The sequence below is a fragment of the Montipora foliosa genome, chromosome 3, assembly GCF_036669935.1.
Source record: "Montipora foliosa isolate CH-2021 chromosome 3, ASM3666993v2, whole genome shotgun sequence".
NCBI lineage: Eukaryota > Metazoa > Cnidaria > Anthozoa > Scleractinia > Acroporidae > Montipora > Montipora foliosa.
The window spans coordinates 7605782-7611101 of record NC_090871.1 but is presented as its reverse complement, the minus strand read 5'-3'; the positions used below and the strand labels follow the sequence as shown (position 1 = coordinate 7611101).

The following is a 5320-nucleotide window of genomic DNA, read 5'->3' as shown; positions in this document are numbered from 1 at the left end:
CCGGGCAAACCTTTTGAAGATTGGATCGTTCAAATTCCCGCCCACACGGGCCAAAATAGTGTTTAAATGCCCTAACCTGTCGTCAGATTTGTCTGTCTGTCCCCAACTTTTGAAGACCTTTTTTGTAAGCTAGTCGCTCACAAATGCTATATTTCTTCCTTTAAACTGTTTCATTTCGAAACCTGACTCTTCTGGTTCAATTTTCCTCATCCCACGCAGGCAAAGGTCAAATTCCCCACTACCCGGGCACAAAATATAGTCAAATGCCCGGGGTTTGCCCGGGGGGTGGGGTGGGATTGTTTCGATTACTTCCCGTCCTAGCTGGGTGAAAAAAAAATGGATCACGTGACTCTACAAGGAAATGAAAAATTGGGCGTCGACCGTCGATCGGACTTCGTATCTTCCCCGTCGTTGTCTTGCCGAATTTTCTTCCTGCCTCCTCCACTTAAACGCGTGCTACACAGGCTATCCGTATGGTGATGGTATCTGATGCAGTTTTGAGCAATAATTAAACGGTAAGTGTCTGTAGAGATGACGAGGATCTTGCTTTGTGATCTTGTTTATACCGTTGGTGAAAGAGACCCTTTAGCACAAGGAATCCCCCGACAACCAACTGTACTTTTGCCTAAAATTTACATGTCATTGAATTTGAATGTTCCTTTTGTTTCTATATGCTTCGTTCTTAGAAGCGTTAAGGGATATGTCAATAACTGGCCCGGTTTTATAAACTCTCTTCGTGGGGGTTTTTGGAGCTTCCCTTGAAACAGACCAAATGCGACCAAAATATGATTTTCGACAACCTATTTTAGACTTCATTCAAAAACCGAAAATCTGTTTCAGACCTTTAGGAATAGTGTATCTGCCTTGTGCATTTTTTTATTAGTTATAGTACTAGATTGTGCACAAGGCAAATGGAATCTTGGGTGTCGTCTATAGAACTCTTGGGCCCTCAAATGTACAAGCTTTCTCTACCCTGTATAAGTCCTTAGTGCGACCTGTTCTCGAATATGCCGTTCCAGTCTGGTGTCCATACCTAGTCAAGGACATCCTAGCACTCGAAAAAGTCCAGAGGAGAGCATCGCGCCTTGCATTAGGTCAAAGAAGAGGAGATATGGAGTATGAAGACCGCCTCAAAATTCTAAAATGGCCCACTTTAGAGAAACGCAGACACTACATCTCCCTTGTAGAGTGTTATAAAACCGTATTTGGCCTAAATGGTTTAAATTTTAGTGACTTTTTCGAACTAGCTTTAGATACCCGGACACGTGCTAATCATCCTTTTAAATTATTTGTAAAAAGCGCAAAAGTAAATCCTTATAAATACTCATTTTTCGTTCGTATAGTAAAGGATTGGAACAACCTACCACTGCACGTAGTAGAAGCTGAATCTTTTAACATTTTTAAAACCAGACTGAAGTCTTTCCTTAATTTTTAAATGTGTAAATATGTAATTATGATGCTTGTTTTAGTTTTTAATTTCAGGAAACGTTATAGGGTCAACCTCGTGTTTCCTTTTCATGATGTATTTTTATATCGTCGTGAATAAATTATGCTTGTGCTAGATGAGTGACAGTAGTGATCGGTGGTGAGCAGCTACATTAATATCGATATCAAAACCTATTTAATTTAAGGAGTCTCGAAATGGTTTCTCCTTTTTTCAAACAAATAAAAATACAGTATTCTGTCTCTAGATATAGGTAGGGTAATCATATCAAGACGAAATTTGGCCAGGGTATTGAGTACCCATCGTAGATTTCTCACATTGTATTTTCCTCCAAAATAACGTTACCATGGCAACGATATGAGGCATTTCTTTGAGCCTTAAAATCTACATATGTTGTCTTTTTTGAAGAAACAGGACGGTGAAATTAAAATTCCCATTCAGCGTCACCAGATAATGGTAGAAATACTCTCTAAAATATTTAAAATTCAACGAAATATGTAGGCCAGTTTTTCGGAAAAATCAGTTTTTTTGAAATGTCTCCAACTTTTTTTTTCACCTACAGAATTTTTTTAAATTTGCAAGACAAACGGTTGAAATTAATCTAAGCTAAAATGCAAAAAATGAAAAAAATTCACCATCCGGAAGCAGAGATATAAACGAGTAAAGCTGCAAAATCAGGAAAAATGAGGGGGTTACAAGATCAGCATTTAAGCATGCGTCACCCACGCATTCGAGTCTGTGCGCAAGTGGAGCTACAGGCCAACACAAATGGATTTAAGTGACCGTTAAACCGTTTGTGTAGAATTTTCATAATTTTTGTGAATAGATGTCTATTTATATTCCTTATATATAGGAATTAGGAGAAAGGTGAGCGAAAATAGTGGTATTTGTTTATTTCTGGTGACCCATTTGAATCATGAGCTGATGCGAGCAGCATATGAATTGCATGTGTGGCTTACACGTGCGCGCTCAGCTGAAAACCCTTTCGAGCCTCCTAGCCTTGACCAACACTCAGGGTCTTGAAAATAACTGAGGAGAAAGTGCTGTCTTTCTTTGTAATTACATCTGCAAATGGTTAGACTTTCAAGTCTTCTCGGACAAGGACTGTAAACCGTAGGCCCCGTCTCACAAGTATCTTCTATGTTCATAACCTTCCTGTGGAATGTTAAAGAACCCACACACTAATCGAGAAGAGTAGGGGATGAAATTCCCGATGTTGTGGCTGCCTTTTGTGAGTATATGGATGGGTGGGTATAGCAGGTCCACATCAGCTGAATAGCTGCCAAAACTTCAACCTGCTGAAACAAATAAGGAACAAACAAAACAAACAAACAATTAGACTACTCAGCCAATCTCAACCTGTAGTAAAACCAAAACCAAAACCAAAACAAAAGAAGTGGTCTAATTACTTTCAACACTCAATATTGAAAACCACTCTTAGTAAATACTAAGTAAACCTAGCTTGCTTGTGCTGTACATACTAAGGAATATTGGCGGAGGGTCAATATTCCAGAGTAACTGGCCCCGGCACTTGGTTTAAGCAAGAGGTTAAGTATAGTGGACCCATTCTGTATTACAGTTGATCCATTCTCAGGCTGTTTTTGGCTTATTACTGGGTTGCCAGTATGGCAATCCCAGTCGGAAAGTGGGTGGGATTTGTTCGTTTTATTTTTTTATTTTATTTTCATTGTCGGTAAAAGTCTTGCCTGTCACTCCCCTGGTAAGTGGTGTCTTTGTGCATAGAGCCTTCTGAGCGTATTTTCTTAGGATCGAGAGGGTAGTGGAAATGCATATATTTCTATGGTGGACACAGTAGAATCATTAACTTAGCCTGCAATGGCATCGAAAGTCATGTAACGCGAATGGTGTTTTAGTGGATCCTTAAACAAAATATACCCTTATGGAGCTCAATAATGGAAAGTCAGTTGGATAAACTAGGCAGGCGGCAAAAAACAAACACCTGGAATCTTAAAAGTGACGAGTAATGGACTTCGACAACAATCTATCGCCTGTCGAGCCGAAATCAAAGTGAGCTATATTTCAAATATTTTACCAAGTGTGCCATATGTAGAACACTGAAACCAAATGGAAAATTCTCTGATAACTTATGGGTTCAACAAAGACAGAGAACGAATCGAACACCTTACGTGGATCTGTGATCAACTCTGCACAGTCTTCAGTAAAAACATAATTGGAAATGTGACAGCCAAGAATTATTTGAAAGAAAGCTTGTCATCTATTTTGTGCTTCATTATTCAATGAAAAGGTTCTTCATGGAAGCAGTTTGATCCTGAAATTTAGTTTGTTGCAATATTGCGCATATTTGGCACGACTGAGTTTCTTCTCTTCACGCACGTAATGAAATAGAAGGGGTTTTTGCCTCTAATAGCAAATATCATATGTTGTTTGCTTCAAAAAATTGTTCGCTGGAAAAGGTGGCCTTTATGAATTCATCATGTTTTATGATATGCGAGCTTAACTGGATAGTTTTTATGGCAATAGTAAAGCATTTTCTTGTTATTCAAGGAAAAGGTTCTTCAGGAAACCTGAAGTACATGGTAATTTGACACGATTGAGTTTCTTGTCTTCACGCACGCAATGAATTTTCGCCTCTAAGAGCAAATATGTTGTTTGTTTCAATTAATTTTTCGCTGGAAAAGGATTCTGTGGTATTTTCTGCCTTTGTGAATTATATTATCATGTTGTGTATTGAATTTTTGAGCTTACGGTTGAAATGTGATATGGGAGTCAGGGTTGTCATTACGTTTTGAAGAAGGTGTAACACTCAAGATTTCACCTGTAACATGTAAATACATGACCAAAGGCCATGGAAAGGAAGGCTTAAAGGGCCTGAGTCCCTTGGGGGTTCTGGGGGCATGCTCGCCCAGAAAATTCTTAAAATTAGACCCTCGGAAATGCATTTTCCAGCACTCTGAGGTGCAAATTGTATATTTTCTCAATCAAAAAGTGATAAAAATAAAACAGGGTGAAAAGATCATAATGAATAAAGATATTTACTAGCCATGTGGAAATAGTCATGCATCACAGAACCGCGAAAAATGGTCAGTGGAATCCCATTTATATCAAGTACAGTGCATTGATAATGATTTTGTTGCTGAAAATGGTGTCGGAATCCAACAACGATCGATCGGGGGTGTTCTACAAAGGTTTTTTACAGGAAAGGTTTGGATTTTTACCAAAAACACATCTTAGAATCAGGAACACAGACAACACAAGGCAGCAATTATATTTCTTCAGAAGGTAAATGTTTATAAATAAATCTCAATTTGGTTGGCCCCATGAATATTCATTCAGCAGCAACCATCACCTGTAACATTGACTGGGCTCAGCCGTAACAGGTGTTACAGGTTACGGCCTCTAATGACCGCCCTGGGAGAATGTTTTTAGTATTGCTCTGTAAGCAGGAAGGTTTCACAGGCCTGTTGAAAGCATGCTTGAGATTCAACAAAACGAGCCCCAAAATCAGTGAAAAATTGTGACGCCGATGAATAATAAAGTAGCTGCTATTTCCAAAATGATGGAATTAATTACCTGGTGATAAATAATGTCGTACTCGTCTTGGAGAGTAAATTTTGACTTTGCATAAACAAATGGTCAACCTCAAGAGTTGGGCGATTGTGATCTTTGTTTTGACTTTGCTCATTTTATTGTCAAACTTTATAACACTTGACAGAAAAAGAAAGTTACAAAAACCCGGTATCTTGCCATCATTTGACACAGATGCTTCACTGTTTGGCGAGTAAACATGCCGCGGTAACTTAATCACGGCGCCCGCTGAATTCCGGCCATGTCACTTTCGATTTTGCGATTTATTTGAACCTAGCAAAAATCTCTCAAAATGTTTGTTGCTGATTG

General features: G+C 38.8%; 1 protein-coding gene across 3 annotated transcripts in view; it reads left to right on the top strand.

Moving 5' to 3' along the window:
- The first annotated feature begins 358 nt into the window (after positions 1 to 358).
- Positions 359 to 5320, top strand: part of LOC137996635 (NLR family CARD domain-containing protein 3-like) — a 23240-nt gene continuing 18278 nt past the window's right edge. For 2 of the 3 annotated variants that reach the window (XM_068842142.1, XM_068842143.1), the window contains exon 1: positions 370 to 515. The gene's annotated coding sequence lies outside the window, so the exon portion shown is untranslated. Of the gene's footprint in view, positions 516 to 5320 lie in introns of all 3 variants that reach the window. The other variant, XM_068842144.1, reaches the window with a different exon arrangement.